Here is a 20,404-nt window from a genome sequence, read left to right as displayed (position 1 = left end):
CGAGAAGAGGAGGGGGGAGGCGAGGCGAGGCTGGCTATGAACTAGGAAAGGGCCCCTGCCAAACACTGAGTCCGCTGGCACTCTGATCTTAGACTTAGCCTCCAGAACTCTGAGAAATAAATTTCTGTTATTTATAAGCCACCAAGTCTGTGGTATATGTTTCAGCAGCCCCTAACAGACTAAGATAAAAATTGGTACTTGGAAGGGGATGTTGTCATAACAAACACTTAAAATTTTAAAGTGGCTTTGGAATTGGGTAGTGGGTAGAAGAAGCTGGACCAGGTTTGAGATGCATGTGAGAAAAAGGCATTATTATAAAAAGATTATTAAGGTTGATTCTGGTGGCAGCCAATTAAGAGGAGACTTTAAAAAGCCTGAGTCTTCTTCAAGAATACCAAAGTTAATCCTGAATTGCATGTTTATAGAAATATGGAGGGTAAAAGCACTCGGCTGAGGTCTGATGGAAACCAGGCATGTATTATTAGACAGTGAGAGAAAGGCAGTCCCTAGCTCCCTAAAGGGGCTAAGAACTTGGCTGAACTGTGTTCATCTTCTACACCGGGGAAAGGGCTGTCCCAAGAATCCTGAGAGGATTCTCGCTAACTCTGAGAGCTGCGAAGATGAGACCATAGCCCAGTGGGGCCAGAAGGCAGAGCATCCAAAGAGAGAAGATTATTCTTTTTTTTTTTTTTAGATTTTTTTTTTTATTGTTTATTTGACAGAGAGAGAGAGAGATCACAAGCAGGCAGAGAGGCAGGCAGAGAGAGGAGGAAGCAGGCTCTCCACAGAGCAGAGAGCCCGACGCAGGGCTCGATCCTAGGACCCTGAGATCATGACGTGAGCCAAAGGCAGAGGCTTTAACCCACTGAGTCACCCAGGCGCCCTAAGATTATTCTTGATCTTTAATATTTAAAGTTCTTTGCTCTGAAGATTTAATATTGGGTATTAGACTTACTTGGAACCCCTTCCTTCTTTCCTATTCTTCCTTTTCGGAATGGGAATATCTATCCCACGCCTGTCTCACCGATACATTTTGGAAGATTTCACAGTTTCATAGCTAGAGAAGAATTTGCCTTGGGATGAATCATACCCTGAGTCACAACCATATCTGATTTTGAGATTTAGATGAGACTTTGGGCTTTAGACTTCTGAGTTGATGCTGTATCCTCCTAAAATTCATCTAACCTAATCCCCAACATGATATTTGGAGGTGGGGCCTGTGAGAAGTAAGTAGGTCATGAGGGGAGCCCTCAAGAGTGAGATCAATGTTCTTACGAAAGAGGCCCATGAAATTTCCCTCATCCCTTCTGCCATGTGAGGGCACAAGAAGACAACCATCCATGAACCAGGATGCTGGTTCCCACCAGACACAGAACTTGCTGCCACCTTCACCTTGGATCTCCCAGCCTCCAGAAAGCCACTCTGCCTATGGTATTTTGTTATAGCAGCCCCAACAGACCAAGGCTCATGGCAAAAGAGGTGACTGAGTTAAAGATCTTGAAAGAGGAGCGGATCCTAAACTATCCAGGCGGTCCCGAAAGGCAATCACAGGTATATTTATAAGGGAGAGGCAGAGGGGGTTTAAAGACAGACACACAGAAGAGAAGACACAGAGAGGAGGCACTGATATGAAATTGGAGGCAGAGCATGAAGCCACACACCCACAAATCAGTCTTCTACATACATGTGAAAAGCTATTAACAGCTGGTGCCTTTGGAAAGAGGTGGCATGTAATTCATGTGTTTTTGAAATGTCTAAATGTTCAATAATAAGTATATCTTAGTTTTCTATTAATCTTTAGACAAATGCCCAACACAAAACTTCAGAATGCAAATATATATTCCCCTATGTATTAGTTTGGCTGTTCATATTACATATAGAATTTTCACATCTTTTTTTTTTCCCCCCAAATGCTTTTTTTCCTGTTAGCTAAATTTTAATCATACTACAGTAAAAAGAAATTGGCCCCTGTTTCTAGACCTTACGTAGTAGTTTTCACGGTGTGGTCCTAGCTGAGGAGCATAAGCATTACACGGTAACTTGGTAGACACCTAAATTCTAGGTTACCAACTCAGATCTGCTGGAGGAAAACCCTTCAAGTGAGCCTCAGCAAACTCCATTCAGCAAATCCCCCAGGTGATTCTGATGCGCTGCAGTATTTGAAAATTGCTGGTTAGGCTCTTTCTCTAACACACCCGCAAGAACTGGCTGTAATGGTTGTAGTAAACTATCTGTAGTTCTTGAGCCATCATGATGCTTCACCACTGCGTATCACGCCTGCTATTTCTTCCCCTGGAAGTGTTCTTCACCACTATCTTTCTCCTTCTGGCTCACTCCTCTCTATAATTTAAGATACCGAGATACCTCAGCTCCCTTACCGGTGAAATCTGGCTGTAACCCCAATCCTAACTCCCTGTGCATACGTTTACCATAACACATATATCACATAATATATATATATATATATATATATATATATATATATATCACACCTCCTTGGCACTCTCCCCTATTCTAGAGGACAGAATTGATCTTATTTAACTCTATTATCAGAACCTGGGAGGTGTTCGATAAACATCTTCAAAGGAACGAAAGTGAAAGAGAAATGAGTATCTTGGAAATAAGAATTGTTACCACTTAAGAATTAGCATACAGCCCTGCATTACGGGGGCGGGGGGGAGTTACACACCCTTGTGTCAAAACTCCCTGAATTCTAACCTCTATCCCACCATATTTGAGATGTGACATTTAATCTTAGTTTTCACTACTGTAAAATGAGAATTTTAACAGTGATTATCACACAAACTTAGTGATCAATTAAGCATTCAATAAAGCCCTAGTGATTATTAGAATTATTATCTAATAGCCTTAAAAGTATACAACCTAGTTTGTTTGGATAAGAGGAGTTGCCCCAAACTTTTAAATATGTTTTCATGTCTAGAGAACAGCTTACTTGAGTATTTTACCTATTAGCATGTTTATAGTCTTCTCTTCTCTCCCAGAGCCATAAAATGTGTACGGCTCCATCCTTAGGGAGGATGGCAATTGATCTGTGTGTCTCTTCTTTCCAGCTACAGTTTTCAAAGCCACAGAATCCTTTCTAGGAACAAAGTCTTACTCGGACTCCTAGTACCCAAACCTGTTACTCTGGGTAATGAGGGATGGCCTGGGGTGGGGGAGTCATAAAGATCCTAGACCTCTATCTATTATCATTTCCTGACTCCTTCCCTGAAATGGTCCCTAAAGTTTCTCTTAAAATGTTTAGAATTGGAGCACAGTTGGAACATAGCTGGAAAGCCATTCAGATTATCTTTCTCACCTTTCATATTCAGTGACATTCTCTGGTTCAACCTGGAAAAAAGCAGAATTATCTCTAACAGATTTTGGGTCTTCCATTTTTCATTCAAAGATTTTCTGGTGTTTGTTTCTTTCCTTGATTTGAAAAGAAGGTAATAAACTGGCACTGGGGAAGCGGTGTTAAAAAAAAAAAAAAAATTCCTGGATTTTTCTAGGAAGATTACAGGGCCAGAGAATACCCCTTTCTCACTTTTCTATTAAAAAGGCCATTTCAAAAATCAAGAAAAAGTCCATAAGATCTCATGCTACCAATTAAGAGATTCAGAAATATGCTAGAATATTCTAGAGGTTTCTTTAAAATACAATACCATTGGGGGCAGGATTAAGAAATAGTGCCATAGCAAGGTGAGTCAACCTGGCCAGAGGCATGAAGTAATATGGTCTTTCATTTCACCAAGATAAACTCTCCTGGTCTACTGAGTCCCCTGCCCACTAGGTGGCTGAAGCTTCCTGTGAAGCACTGCTCTTTTTTGAATCCTGAATATATTTATTTCCATTTATAACATATCTCTTTGTCACCTGATGCCTTGTCAGCATAGTTTCACGATTCTAAAAGTCCTGCCTCCTCTCTCCCTTGAGTAATCATGTTTATAGTATGGGGAAACTAAAGACAACCTAATGCACAAACTTGGGAAGTGGGAAGTGGTCGACTATATTACTGTTATTCACTTGATAGACTGTTATACATTTATTAAATGATAATTATGAAAATTATGTAGTAACATTGGAAATATTTATTATATAATAGTCAGTGAAAAAAGAATGATATAAACTGATATGATAGCAAAATTCAAAACATGTGACAAAAGAGATGCATTAAGAAAAAATACATATAGGGTGCCTGAGTGGCTCAGTCAGTTAAGCATCCGACTCTTGATCTCAGCTCAGGTTTTGATCTTAAGGTCATGAGTCCAAGCCCTGCATTGAGCATGGAGCCTATTTTAAAAAACAAATAAATAGGGGCACCTGGGTGGCTCAGTGAGTTAAAGCCTCTGCCTTCGACTCAGGTCATGGTCTCAGGTCCTGGGATCAAGCCCTGCATCGGGCTCTCTACTCAGTGGGGAGCCTGCTTCCCTCTCTCTGCTGCCTCTCTGCCTACTTGTGATCTCTCTCTCTCTCTGTCAAATATATAAATAAAATCTTAAAAAAACGTCTCGCGGGCCGTAGGAGGAAGATGGCGGTGGAGTCACGCGCTACCCAGGAGGAAATTAAGAAGGAGCCGGAGAAACCGATCGACCGGGAGAAAACGTGCCCGCTGCTGCTGCGTGTTTTCACCACCAATAACGGCCGCCACCACCGAATGGACGAGTTTTCCCGCGGAAATGTACCATCCAGCGAGCTGCAGATCTACACCTGGATGGATGCAACTTTGAAAGAACTGACTCGTTTAGTAAAAGAAGTCTACCCAGAAGCTAGAAAGAAGGGCACACACTTCAATTTTGCAATTGTTTTTACAGATCCTAAAAGGCCTGGCTATCGAGTAAAGGAGATTGGCAGCACCATGTCTGGGAGGAAGGGGACTGATGACTCGATGACTCTGCAGTCTCAGAAGTTCCAAATAGGAGACTATCTGGACATAGCAATCACACCTCCAAATCGGGCACCACCACCTTCGGGGCGCATGAGACCATATTAAATTTTATTTACTATTTCTTGAATTATTTTTCATTCAGTTATGTAAAATAAATTCTTTTTCCTCCCCTCGTCAAAAAAAAAAAAATCTTAAAAAAAAAAATATATATATATATATATATATGCGCCATAGTCTTAGCATGAGGTTGGTAGGGGAAAAATATGTATTTTTTAAATTATACTAATTTGGAATAACACTTATTATAATATGTTAATATATAAAATAACTTAATTTTATATATTTAATAATTTGCCCTAATTTGGGGATTTATGTCTGCTTTGAAAAATAGGTTAATTCATCTACAACCAATTCAAATATGATCATTGTAAATAATACAGTGAAATTGAAGCTATATTTTTAAAGATCTTACCTCCATTTTTGTTTCCTTTTGTCTGTTTTATATTGTTTTGTTTTTACCTAAATGAAATTATGAGACTTTTCTCTACATTGTAAAGAAAATACCCAGAGATGGTCTCCATGCATCAATTTCGATATAAATTACATTTGCTGATTACCAATTACCCATATAAATAACATTTCTTGTTGCCTCTTTAAAGTAAACATCACTGATTAAGACACCTGACATTCTTTTTTTTTTTTTTTTTTAAGATTTTATTTATTTATTTGACAGAGAGAAATCACAAGTAGGCAGAGAGGCAGGCAGAGAGAGAGAGAGAGGAGGAAGCAGGCTCCCTGCTGAGCAGAGAGCCCGATGCGGGACTCGATCCCAGGACCCTGAGATCATGACCTGAGCGGAAGGCAGCGGCTTAACCACTGAGCCACCCAGGCGCCCCAAGACACCTGACATTCTGACCTGTATTTTTTCTATCGTATTTAGTAGCTATTGTTTCCATTTTGCAGACAATAAAACTGAAATTCAATGATGTTGAGCATCTATTTTTGAGACTATTGCAGCAGTGATTTCACTCTAGGACAAGGCTCTCATGGAGTTAAGAACCGTACACTTCCCTCCATCTTCATGTTACTCTGCAATCACAGACCGCTGGCGGTGTTCATACTGCTGCCCTTTCTCTATCCTACCAGATATGATGTGTTCCAATCCTTGCTTTGCTTATAGTCACTTGCCTAGGATTTCTGCCCTCCCGCCATTTCCGGCTGTGTTCAGACTAGTGTCTAACTGCAGTCATTTCTTACAAAAGATCAATAAAACCTAGCTGAAATAGGAGGCAGGACTGAAAGTGATTACTTTCATCCCGTTTTATGACATTCTCAAGATTCACTATGAAGATCTTCTCTAAGGAAGCCTCACTGTGAAGCTCCCCAGAATTCACAATTTCAAGCCCTCCTAGTTAGAACCCGATGTTATTGTTATGTGATATGCGCTGAACACTGATAATGAAGATGGCGCTGACTGGAACAAAAATGAACCCAAAGTTAAATATAACCTAGATGAGAGCTACAGGAACCACTGAAAATAAATCAATTGGTTCGATCCTGCTTGTCACTTCTAGAAGGTCACAGAAAGAGACATTGTCCCAAATGCAGAGAAAAGAAAATCAGCTCATTCCCTTTCTCCTTTCCTTTCAGTACTAGTCAAGACTGTGAATCCCACAAAAATACAGAAACAAGCAAATGCAGTCCTCTGAGAACAGATGACATAGTTGCACCACACCATGTTAGAAGTAACAAAATTATTAGAACCTTTTCATCTTTGCACATTGTATCCATTTTTCCCCCCTTACCTTTCTCCTATAGGCCAGGAGGCTTCCCTCTCTCAGGTTTGGCTGCCACTTGACCAGGGAAGATACTGATAATTCCAAACAATGTAGTCCTAATTTACTTTCTCTACCTTTTAATCATTTTATGGGTTTAATTTTATTTCCATCTTGTCCTTCTCTCACAGATCCTGGCATCTACCCATCCTCTCAGAGCATAGAATCTTCTGCCTCACTGGGTCCCATTCTATTCCAGGTAATTCACTCTATTTGTTCTGACTTTGCCCAGGCCAGGGAAGAGCTCTCACTTCCTTGCCTTGAGGATTCCTTTACATTTCTTCCGCTTTCCCATTGAATGCTAAGCTTCCTCTGACTTTTTGTTTGCCAGTCCCACACATGCCAGTCTGACTGACAGCAAGACAAGCAGCTGGGGTAGGAACTTGAAACTGCAACCCTTTCTCACTAGAACTTCGCAAACCTGGGAACAGCAGGAAGGGGATTCCTAGCTTTTCCCCCACTGCAAACAAATCTCCCTTCCTGTTCTGTTCTAGACAAAAAGATATCCTTTTCTCTTGTGCTAATTCACTTACATATCATTGTTAATGAAGTCTCTCTTGCCTTTCTAAGGGATTTGGCCCCAATAATTTTCACACTTTGTTTTAAATTTTTAATGTTTTGGTGTTTCCTGGTCTTTCCTTTGGCATACAAAATGTGTTTATCTCCTCAAGCCTAAAATGAACGGAAAAGAGGGGCACCTGGGTGGCTCAGTCTGTTAAGCGTTTGCCTTAGGCTCAGGTTATGATTCCAGGGTCCTGGAATGAGCCAGCACTGGGCTCCCTGCTCAGCGGGGAGTCTTCCTCTGTCCCTCCCTTGGTCGTCCCCCACCCCCAATCTGCCTGCTTCGGCTTGCTCTCTCGCTCTCATTCTCTCTTTCAAGTAAATAAATAAAATCTTAAAAAAAAAAAATAGGAAAGCATGACCTTCTCTAGTTACTGGTTTTTTTTTTTTTTTTTTTTTTTTCCTGTGCCATCATTATATTTTTCTCATCTTCACTTCAAAACTTCATTCAAGGACCATCTTGCCTTATAACATCTACTTTCTCACCACCTACTCATAATTCTTTGCTTGGAAATTTTCACTTGCAAGCTCCACTGAATAAATTTTTTCTTGAAAATGAGCTATGACTTCCTAATCTCCAAAACCATTGTGGCTCATCTCATTAGAATTTTCTATGGTATTTAACAATACTTAATTGTATTCTGTACTTGACTTTGGCTTCTATCTCACTATCTCACTATACCTCTTTCTATGCCTAGTTTTTCTCTTTATGTCCAATATATGTGGATTTTCATAAAGTCTATATTGTTGATTCTCTCTTCCCTTTACCTACTCTCCATAATACTGTCTACCTCTGTAAATTCAGTTACTGCTTTTATACGTGGTGTGTTCCAATTCTCTATCTTTTGTAGCAATGTTTTTCCTAAGTTGTAATTCTTTATTTCTTACTATTTCCTACACATTTCAAAAGGATACCCCACTGAAATGTTAAATTCCCCTGTCTGTTAACTGTATTAACAGTTCCTAGGCTGAAAAATTTAATAATTTTCTTGAATGCATCTTTCTTTCCATTTCTCTTTTGCTCACCACGGCTCACACCCCATTCATCTCACACTGTCCCCTAAGGAACTGTCTCATCTTCAGTATCCCATGCTTGCCTCCCATACCTCTCCACATATCCAGCCTCCCTTTGATGCACTTAGCAGGATTAATCTCCCAACAGTATCCTCAGATTGGGTTACTCCAGCACCCAAAAACTTCAATGGCACCGCAGAGTCTTGAATTCAAGGCATTGCAAAATTTGACTATACTAAATCTTTTTTGTTCATTTTTACCATATTCCCTGTTTTAAATTGCATAATACTAAATCAGGAAACACCCGTCCCAAAGGATGTTTACAGACATTACATGGATATAAGTAATCAGGTAGAGTTGAGGAATTCTCTGCTAAATGCTGTACTTATTTCACAATTTCTCAAAGTATTCACTATATTATTTTTTTAAGACTTTATTTAGTTATTTATTTGTCAGAAAGAGAGAGAGAGAGAAAAAGCACACAAGCAGGCAGAGAGGCAGGCAGAGGCAGAGAGAGAGGCAGGCTCCCCACTGAGCAAGGAGCCCGATGCGGAACTCGATCCCAGGACCCACGGATCATGACCTGAGCCAAAGGCAGCGGATTAACCCACTGAGCCACCCAGGCATCCCTATTCACTATATTAATATACATTTCAATACATTTTTGTAATAGGGCAAAAAACTCCAGACTTGATTTTGTGCAGGGAGTGTTTATTTTTCCCCCAAGAAATCTACCATACCTTCATTTACCCAACCCTCCTACATGGTCACATGAAGAAATGATACCCATTCTTCCATACAAATAAACAATGCCTTTTAATATAAAATCATGAAAGTCTGGCTAATAATTTTATGAGAAAGGAAAATCTACCTTCTCTAAACTTTCAAAGCTATTTGATTATACCAAACCATATTTTATTTTTGAAATTATTCATGTCTATCTTCCATCCTGTACTGCGTCTTGAGACCATGAACCATGAATAAATCATATTTATATTCTCTATAGTACTTACCACAGTAACCTCAGACTGAGTAAATAACTTCATTCCAGGATATATAAAACTTGATACGATTTTTTAAAATAGTACTTCACTTCTTTTAGCACTTTAGAATGAGGAAATTTATGTACATTCAGTTATATAAACCAGCACTTAGAAATAAAATAATAATCCTAACATGGAGTTTGTTACCCATACAATCCTAAAATAGCCATTGGGGTCAGAATCATTGCAGATAATGACAAAACTTACTCAATGGATTTAGTTTAAACAGATAAACTTATTTCAGTAAATGGAGTACAGGATTCACACAGCACTAAATGAAAGAGGGTAAATTTTGGTCTCACAGAAAACGTTTGTTTTTTTTTAGTTGTGTGTGGTTTTTTTTGTTTTTTTTTTTTGTTTTTTTTTTTTTTTTAATTTGGAAGACAGAGACCACAAGTAGGCAGAGATGGAGGGGCATGGGGAGGAAGCAAAGCAGGCTCCCCGCTGAGCAGAGAGCCCAACACGGGGCTCGACCCTAGGATCCCAAGATCACAACCTGACCCGAAGGAAGAGGCCCAGCCCACTGAGCCACCCATGTGCCCCTCATGGAAAACTTTTTAAAAGCCAGCCAAATTCCAGTCAAACTACTTAGAATTTCTAGTTTCATCCAGTTCCTTTGAGGTCAAACATGTAAAATTCATTACCAAAGACCTTGGGGAATAAAGCTGCATCAAGGGATTCATGAGGTCTAGGCCTACTTGGCTCTCAGCTGGCCCCTCTAAGTGATGGAAATAAATATACCTTTGAATCTAGCCCTATCTTGAAGGGAGTTCAGAGTGACTACGCCATGTCCCTTAGAGACCTTCGAAAAAATGACGTGAATGTCACTGTCATCTATGCCTAGAGCTGACTCTCTCAAAGGAACCAGTAACAGAGATCCCCATCCAAATATAAGAAATACTATAGGTTGAATCACTATTTGAAAGTATTATTTTCCATAATACTTGACCTTAAAAGGGGGCTGCAACATGAGGACCACCCTTCATCCTTTTCATTCCCCACCATGCTTACACCTCTCTCTAGTTAGTATGCATCTCCTGATAAACAGGGAGGTTATTACAGCAGATAACTTGGTTAGGAAAAATATTAGCCACAATTTTTCTACAGTTTTTTTTTAAAGATTTTATTTATTTATTTGAGAGAGAGAGAGACAAAGTGAGAGAGCATGAGAGGGGAGAGGTCAGCAGCAGAAGCAGACTTCCCACTGAGCAGGGAGCCCGATGTGAGACTGGATCCCAGGACTCCCGGATCATGACCTGAGCCGAAGGCAGTCGCTTAACCAACTGAGCCACCCAGGCGCCCTATTCTACAATTTTTGAAGCAGTTTAAGAAAATGTTTGTAATGAGCAATGGAGGCTTCTAGATTCAAAGGAGAACCGTATGCCTATACAGAGGATTGTTTTGATACGGTAAAATGGAGGTTCCAAATTATGCTCAGGGAGCTAGGGAACTGAAGATGATCCTAGGAATCCATTTGCACAAATTGACCATTTTGTTTCATCTTTGTTGCTGTTTACTCTCACTATGTGGCTAAGGGCTGAGAGAAAAGTTCATGGAAGCCCACAACAGAGTAAAATAAAACAGTAAACAAGATGGATGGCATAGTACCCATGCTGTCCACTTTGCAGATTCTAATGGACAGAGAGTTCATAAGAACTATTTTCCCAAGACTCTGAAGCTCTGTATACACTGATGTTTTAAGATTCAGAAGATAAAGTTTGGTATACATTTGTATGGGGGGGGGCATTTTTGCCATTACTGGTTGCATCCCAGCTTCAGGTCCTAGGTGATGAACTATTTCTGGAGCATCGGAAGATAAGGTCTTTTCCATAGGCAATGTTTTTTTTGTTGTTGTTGCTGTGGTTTCCACTGAGGACATTAACAAAGAATGGTAAACCTCACTTGATCTCATTCTAATGTCATGTGATTCCCACAAATATTTGGTGGAAGACTTTTCAGAGAATTCAAGGCCCTTGCGAAAAAGCAAAAAGGGTGAAGAGGCAGAAGAACTGGGGCTATTAATATCAAACTGATTCCATATTCAGTTAAGATTCAATAATTATCATTGAAAGCCTACTAAGTGCCAAGTGCAGTGGCTACAGTGCTGAACAAAATGAATTCCCACCCATGGGTGTGTATTTCAGCAGAGGAGAGGTGCAAAAAAAAAGAGTTATAAATATAAACAAGATAATTTGATACCTTATATAAAGAAAATAAACAGGGTTTTATGATAGAAATTACCAGGGATGGGGTAAACCAAAAAAAAAGAGTTTGCAAATAAAGTAGCCAGGGAAGAGAAAATGTGGAGGAATTTTTGTTTCACTTCTGAAAAGTAAAAGCTGAAGAACCTTCTTCCTGACTTTTCAATTCAAAACATACTAACCATCAAGATAATTCATCCTCAGTCTAAGAGACAGAGGACTAGATAAAATCCCTATGAAGTTCAAAAATGTTTTTCAAATCTGGTTAATCATTATTTGGAAAACACTGTATCAGAAAATGCCCCTTATTTCCTGTGACACTCAGCCCCAGGGCTCTTAGAAGTTCTAAAAATCAATTCACTTACCCCTGCTTCATTCTGGCTATCTGTCCCAGGACTCAGCCTGTTTGTTCTCTTACCTTCTTGTCTGTTGCCTCACCTCTCTAAGAGTTCTTCTCTTGCAGTCTGACCGCAAAGTGAGATAGTCTGCCTAAACCTTTCTTTTCTTGATGGTCCTAAGGTTAGACAGAAAACCTCTTTCTTTTTGGGGTGATTATGAATCATCCCTATGGAGAAACACATGGGGATAGTAAATATGATAAACATGGCTAAGTTCTACAGCTTACAGAGTGTTAATTGTGCTGGTCTTCAATTATATATCATCTCTCTGAGATGATAATTAAAGTAGAATAATTTCTATCTTGAGTTCTTTTTCCTTCATTCTAATTCTGCCCTTATGATAAAATCAAGATAGAACACTGTGTTTTCATATCTACTTATTTCCAGTGTTCACTCATCCATGCACTCATTTAACGTTACGGGTACCTCATTTTATTCCAGACATTAAAGATATAAAGATGACTGACACAAAATATTGTCTCTGACCTATGAAATAACTCAGTCTAGGAGATAAATTATGAAGTAGATGATTACAACCCAGTATGATAAACATCATTAAATGGGTAAATTCACATTTCTATGGAGAAAGATGAGGAAAAGGGAGACTACATGGTAATAAGTTAAGGAACTATCTTAACATTTATGTGGTATAACCTGAGTCTTGAAATATGAATGGGATCCACTCCTGGGATAGACTGGGGCAGGATGGGATTGGGAGTGTTAACAGATGACAAGAAAATACATCAGTCGGTATGTCTCAGAAATGAGACAGCATGACATCATGATGCTGTTAGTGAGAAATGAGGTTAAAGGGCACCTAACTGTAGTCAGCAAATTCTAACAAAACTGAAGAGAAGAAGAAGACAATACGATAATATTAGTTGATTTAAATACTCAACTTTCAACAATCGATAGATCATTCTGACAGAAATCAATCAGGAAACATTGTACTCGAAATATACTTTAGTCTAAATAGACAAAATCGCATATAAAGAGCATTCCACCCAACAGCAAGAGAATGCACGTTCTTCTCAATTGCACAGAGACCATTCTCTAGGGTAGATCATGAATTAGATCATAAAAGATGTACTAGTAAATTTAAGACTTTAATCATACCAAGTATCTTTCCCACCATAATTGAATTAAACTAGAAACCAATAACTGAAAAAAACTGGAAAGTTCACCAATATGTGGAAATTAAACAATATAACTCCTGAGTAACCAATGAATCAAAGAAGAAATAAAAAATTATTTTGTGGGGTGCCTGGGTGGCTCAGTGGGTTAAGTCTCTGCTTTCGGCTGAGGTCATGATCTCAGGGTCCTGGGATCGAGTCTTGCATTGTGCTCTCTGCTCAGCAGGGGAGCCTGCTTCCTCCTCTCTCTGCCTGCCTCTCTGCCTGCTTGTGATCTCTCTCTGTCAAATAAATAAATAAAATCTTTAAAAAAAAATTATCTTGAAACAAAAGCAAATGGAAATATAACATGGCAAAACTTATAGGAAGTAACAAAAGTTAATTCTAGGAGGGAAGTTTATAGTGATAAACATTTACACTGAGAGAAAAGAAAGATCTCAAATAAACAAACTAAATTTGAACCTCAAGGAACTAGAGGAACAAAATAAGCCCAAACTTAGCTTAAGGAAAGAAATAAGAAAGATTAAAGCAGAATAAGTTAGAGACCAGAAAAAAATTAGAAAAGATCAATGAAACTAAGAGCTTATTTGAAAAGATAAACAAAATTGACACATTTTTGGCTAGACTAAGAAAGGAAAAAGAACATTCAAATAAATTAGATGAGAAATGAAAGAGGAGACATTACTATTGATGCCATGGAAATACAAAGGATCATAAGAGACCAGTATGAAAAACTATATGCCAACAAATTGGATAACCTAGAAGAAACAGATACATTTCTAGAAAAGTACAACCTACTAAGACTGAATCTTGAGGAACAAGAAAATACAAACAGACTAATAACAAGTAGGGTGACTGAATCAGTAATCAAAAATCTCCCAACAAAGAAAAGTCCAGGACCAAATTCAGAGAGTGGTAAATTCTAACAAATATTTAAAAAGAATTAATGCCAATCCTTCCCAAATGCTTCCAAAATGTTGGGGGAAATATCAGAATGGCTAAAATGAAAAACACAATGAACAAGTTTTGAGCGGATGTGAAAAAAGGAAACCTTGCACTGTTGGCGGGACCGTACACTGATGCAGCCACTCTGGAAAACAGTATGGAAGTTCCTCAAAAAATTAAATACAGAATCACCATATGATCCAGTAATTCCACAACTGGACATTTACCCAAACAAAACAGCAAACAAACAAAAAACACTAATTCAAAAGATATATGCACCCTTATGTTTACTACAGCATTATTTATAATAGTAAAGATATAGGAGGCCTATTACTAACAAGACAAGAGATAAGTGTTAGCAAAGACGTAGAGAAAAATAACCCTGATGCACTGTTGGTAGGAATACAAATTAGTAAAGCAACTATGGGAAATAGCAAAAAAATTCCTCAAAAATTAAAAATAGAATTATCATAAAATCCAGCAGTACCAATTCTGGGTATATATGCAAAGGAAATAAAATCACTGCCTCAAAGAGATACCAGCACCGCTGTGTTCACTGCAGAATTATCCACAATAGCCAAGACATGGAAACAACCTAGGTTGGTTGAATGGATAAAGAAAATGTGAGATATACATATACAATGGGTGTGTGTGTAAGGAATACAATGGAATACTGTTCAGTCATAAAAAAGGAAACTCTGCCATTTATGACATGAATGGACTTCGAGGGCATTATGCAAAGTGGAATAAATCAGAGAGTAAGAAATACGGAACCTAAGAACATTGAATTCATATAGAAACATAGAATAGTGGCTGCTAAGGGTTGAGGAGTAAGGAATTGGGGAGATGTTAAGAATACTAACGTCCAGGGATAAGATGAAAAAGTTCTGGGGATCTAATGTATACACAGTGACTACAGTTAACAAAACTTCATTATATACTTCAGAGTTACTAAGAGAATAGATCCTAAATACTCTCACCACAAAATAAAAATGGCAACTACATAAAGTGATAGTAGTATAAACAACCCTTATTGTGGTAATCATTTTACCATATATAAATGTATCAAATCATCACATTGTACATCTTTTATTTATACAATGTTATATCTCAGTAAAGCTGAGAAGCACACAAAAGCAGTGGATCAATACAAAGTTTAGAATAACAGCTACTTCTGGGGTGCCTGGGTGGCTCAGTGGATTAAAAAATTAAGCATCTATTGGGGCACCTGGGTGGCTGAGTAGTTGGGCATCTGCCTTCAGCTCAGGTCATGATCCCGGGGTCATGAGATCGAGCCCTGCATCAGGTTCTCTGCTCAGCAGAGAGCCTCTTTCTCCCTCTTACCTTCTCCCCTCTCACGTTCTCTCTCTCTCTCTCTCTAATAAATAAATAAAATCTTAAAAAAAAAAAAAGCATCCAACTCTTGATTTTGGCTCAGGTCATATCTCAGAGTCGTGAGACTGAGTCCCACCTCCAGCTGTGCGGGGTGTAGATCCTGCTTAAGATTCTCCCGCTCCCTATACTTCTCCCCTTTCCCTTACTCTTCCTCTTTCTTAAAAAAAAAAGAAAGAAAGAAACAAAGAAACAAAGAAACAATTTAGAATAATAGTTACTTCCTTTGGGAGCTGGTTGGGCATGAAACAGGAGAAGAGTAAAGTCATTTCAGGGGATGTTTCTAGTAAATTCTTCAGTTGACGGATAAGTTTCTGGATATTCATTATATTAATATGCATTCTAATTTATGTATATATTACTTAAAACCTTTTGTATTAATCAAGTAGGTTTATATGATAAATAAAATCATAATAATAGTAGTGCTATTTTATCTTCCTGGTAGATGAAAATACCATAGGAAGGAATAGTATATTATTTTCTCTCCCTCCATTTCCTACATTTTGTTTTCTTTTCAAGGTGACATACTTTAATTTTTTTAATCAATTTATAACATTATAATAGTTGAAAGTACTCCTAAGAAAAGTAATTTCTTAGTTTTCCGTTTTCCAGAAATTATAAGCTCCAATGATGAGGGCTGTACCTAATTGTGCATGATTGTTTTTCAAGTACATTTGTTGTGCTCAACTAGATAACTGTAACAAAAATACAATAATTAGTAAATGGATTTTTATGTAAGTATGAGATTTACTGGTAGGTACAAGTTAAAAAAAAAAATCAGGAGCTACTTGACATCAAAAAGGAAAAGCGCAGGGCCACATCAGTATACTTAAAAATATACTGCAACTATATGTTTTTTAAAAATAAAGTTTTAATTTAAAATGATTAGTTTATTCAAAATGCACATGTCCTCAATATAAAAGAAATTGAATTTTTCATCCAATTAGTCAAAGCACATAGTCAAAATACTAAAAAATAAGGTAAATTGTTTTTTACCTAGAAGCATAATAAATCAGAAGCAAACTCTGTCAAATGTTAGTCATTGAGAACATCAATCTGTACAATGACTTGGCTGTCAGCTTCAGGTTTGAGGCTTAATCATTTCAGAAGCAAGAAAGCCATGAGTCATATTTTACCCAAGAGACACTTGAGAACACATATTCATGCTGTTCCCCTCATAAATTTCTTGACAATTTGCCTCAAGGTCAATTGGCAATGAAATAATAGAAATTTTAAATTTCGAACAGATTATGTGAAGGTGGATTTAATGAATACGCAGCCTGCACTGTCATTTGGTCTCATGTATGTCTCCATCAGAAAGTATGAGACAGCCTTCAAAACTAATAAAACGCATCATAGTCCTGAAGTACACTTCATAAGTAAGTGCATGACACAGAAAACCTGCATGATATCAGGATATCTGACTCCAGGTCATTTCTTCTAAAGGGTTAGCTTTTGGAGTTTTTTAAAAAGTGTTTTATATCCAAAGAAGCATAATTCATTAATTCATGATACGTACATAAATTTTATTATATCATGCATCATATTTATTTAAAGACCATGACATAAAAATGGTAATAATGCAAAACTGGCTAGAAGTTATTCCCCTCCCTGTAGCCACCTCTCTAATTCGTTCCCTTGAACACCTACTCTGAGCTTGGCCATGTGACTGACTGAGCGTTAATAGTCTGTGTGCACTCTCCTAACAAAATACCATAGACTGGGTGACTTAAACAGCAGAAAGTAATTTTTTCACACTTCTGGACACTGGAAGTCCAAGATCAGGGTGCCGGCTTGCTCCAATTCTGGTGAAAACCTTTTCCCTGGCTTGCAGAAAGCCACTTCTGTGTGTTCACATGGCTTTTTCTTGATGCATGTGTACAGACAGAGAGATACCAAGCTTTCTGGTGTTTCTTTGCACAAGGGCAACCATTCCATCAGACCTTGTCCCCCCACCCTCATAACCTAGTTTCCTCCCAAAGGCCCCATCACCAAATATCATTACACTGGGGATTAGGACTTCAAAAAAATGGACTTGGAGAGGTAGGCACAAAAACATCTGGTATGTAACACTGGCCAATGGAACAACAGCAAATAAGAAACAAGCAGATACTTAAAAACCATTTGTACATTTGAGACCCTCCTTTCTCGTTTCCCTCCTTTCTTGGGAACCTTGTCATCACTACCCTATAAAGGGACCCAAGCTGGCATGTTGCTCTGAAGGAACACATGGCCTTGTGCCATCTTCATTCTTGCTGATCCACACTTTCTCAGCTATAAGTAAAATAACCTGAAAGCTGAAGATCAGTCTTACCACTTTCTGAGACAATTATAATCACAGATTAGCACCATTCTCCCCACCTCTTTGGGCCTTTCAAACAACAACACTATTTCATATGTGACTTATGCCCACCTACTCTTCCTTGAACATTGTGATGTTCATCAACAGTCACCTTAAACAGTTCTACCATCAGAGTTCTGCCAAAAGAAGCTTCCTTTAGTCTAGCATTTAATTCATAAACATTTATTCAAACAACTTCGACATAGAAAGAATTCAACAGATTAAAATTAGGGGCACAACAGTGGAGCAAGACAGAGCTCACGCATTCATTCACACAGTATGTGTATGAATGTATGGGAGACAGCAACAAGAAAATGTAGAAAATTTTAATACTCTGTGATAGCTGTTTGCAACTACAATGATTTGAACCAGCAAATACAGAAATGACTTGAGTGATTAATCTCCTCAATTGTCCCAAGTATGTTACATAAACATTATGTATCTCCATACAAAGGAGGTGAGTTAATTCAATCCATTCTAAGACGTATGGCATTAAGCTATACTTTTCTCATCAAACCCCAGTTGAGAAAAAAACAGTCTATGCTAATAACCATTATATTAGGAAGTACAATCATACCAGCCTGAGGAGATTATAAATATATTTTGCTTTAGTCTTTACTGATAAATGAATAGTCAGGTGAAAAGCAGAGAACAATCAAAAAAAAAAAAAAATTGGGGGGTGCCTGGCTAGCTTAGTCAGTAGAACATGTGACTTTTTTTTTTTTTATTTAAGATTTTATTTATTTATTTGACAGAGAGAGAGCACAAGCAGGAGAGGGGGAGCAGGAGAGAGAGAAGCAAATTCCCCGCTGAACAGGGAGCCTGATGCAGGGCTCATCCCAGGACCCTGGGATCATGACCTGAGCCAAAGGCAAACACTTAAACAACTAAGCCACCCAGTGCCCCAGCATGTGACTCTTGATCTCAGGGTCAAGCATTCAAGCCCCACACTGGGTGTGCAGCCTATTCAAAAATAAAAGAATTATAAATATAAATCAAGAATATTTTGCACAGGTTCTCGGTAAGGAGATGCTAGTACACTTAGAGAACTAAAAGATAAAGCTGACTTCCTCTTTCTGATGGTTAACCAGTGATGTCCCAGAAAATGTCACAGCAAAGTCCAATAGAGACTAAAGTAACTTGGAAGAAATAATAGAATGAAAAACACAGTTGCATCTTTATAAAGTGTTTCCAATATTAAATTCAGTGTTACGGTAAGAAATGGATGTTATTTTTTTTTCATTGTCGCTAATATCTTCCCAGGTGTATATGAGACAGTTATTCACTATTTCCATGATTTAACCCATGCTAAAGAGGAAAAAAGCATTAATTAAATATTAATATAAAATGTTTTAGAGCTAAAAAATACAAAGGACTACTACTGGACCCCCCCCAAAAAAAATTACATTCACTGGTAACTTGTCCAGTCTATAAATAACAGTGCATCCCTTTACTGAATTAGGTTTAATTTTGTTCAACATGCTGGGATTCTTATCTTCAGTATTTATTCTGTCTACGTTGATGACATGGTCTTAGCAGGATATTTCAGAAGAAGCCTCAAGAAACAACTGAATCTCTTTGCCAATTACTGTTAGAAAGAAGAGCTCAGTATTAATTATGCCAAGCCTAATTCATCATTTTTGGTAGATTTTCTTCTATGTCCAGATATAAAATGCTAAAAATTCTATCCAACAGGTTAGCCTCATTATATGTGGGAGTGTTATGTAGCAAACTCATCCTGACGTGCTTATTATACTGCTCAAAATTCTAAGTTTTATAAGAGCCTTGTAAGTTATTTTATGATAGAGGTGATCAAAATGGAAACTTCCTGCCTACAAAAGTCAGAGGCATCTCTTTTACGCTTTAGAGTGCAGAGTTCTTTTTTTTTTTTTTTTTTTTTAATTTATTTGACAGAGAGAAAGATCACAAGTAGGCGGAGAGTCAGGCAGAGAGAGAGGAGGAAGCAGGCTCCCGCTGAGCAAAGAGCCCGATGCGGGGCTCGATCCCAGGACACTGAGATCATGACCTGAGCCGAAGGCAGCGGCTTAATCCACTGAGCCACCCAGGTGCCCCTACAGTGCAGAGTTCTGCAGTATTAAAGCTTTTGTTCAAATAGCTGACTAGATCCAAATGCGTATTTGAGTTAAAGTCCTTGGGCTATTCTAAAGTACTTTTGTAGAACTATATTGGTATGGAGATGGCACATCCTTCCTCTAGGTAAGGATACAAACAAGGCTCTGATTTTTATATAATTTCATGTTTGCAAACCACAACAATTAGAATATAAAGCAGGTCTATCTTACTGCAACAGGTGATACAGAACTGCCAACCACTTCTGTCTTTACCTTTTGCTATCCAACTTTAGTCAAAAGTCAACAGACAGATCAAGGTATCTCTGTAGGGTTGCTGGAGGTGAGGTGTTTTGGGGGCATGGCTTAAATAGGTGATAGGGATTAGGGAGGGCACCTGTGATGAACACTAGGTGTCGTATGTAAGTGATGAATCACAGAGTTCTACTATAGAAACTAGTATTATACAATATGTTAACTAATTGGAATTAAAATTAAAATCTTAAAAAGAAAAAAAGAGGTGTTTCTGTAAATTTTCACTTGGATACAAGCCCTCTGTTGCAAGCACATGATGATGAAAAATA

General features: G+C 38.2%; 1 protein-coding gene and 1 pseudogene across 3 annotated transcripts in view; one reads left to right on the top strand and one right to left on the bottom strand.

The window, feature by feature from the left end:
• The window catches only part of SLC16A7 (solute carrier family 16 member 7), a 173,540-nt gene that overhangs the window by 84,638 nt on the left and 68,498 nt on the right, over positions 1-20,404 (bottom strand). The gene's annotated exons all lie outside the window — the stretch shown is intronic.
• LOC309870023 (histone deacetylase complex subunit SAP18 pseudogene) lies at positions 4,490-5,015 on the top strand (annotated as a pseudogene). Its single transcript has one exon. The product of its transcript is annotated as a histone deacetylase complex subunit SAP18 pseudogene (transcript).

Source organism: Mustela nivalis, assembly GCF_964662115.1.
Source record: "Mustela nivalis genome assembly, chromosome: 7".
NCBI lineage: Eukaryota > Metazoa > Chordata > Mammalia > Carnivora > Mustelidae > Mustela > Mustela nivalis.
Note: the sequence above shows the minus strand (reverse complement) of the source record. Positions and strands in the feature narration are given on the sequence as shown.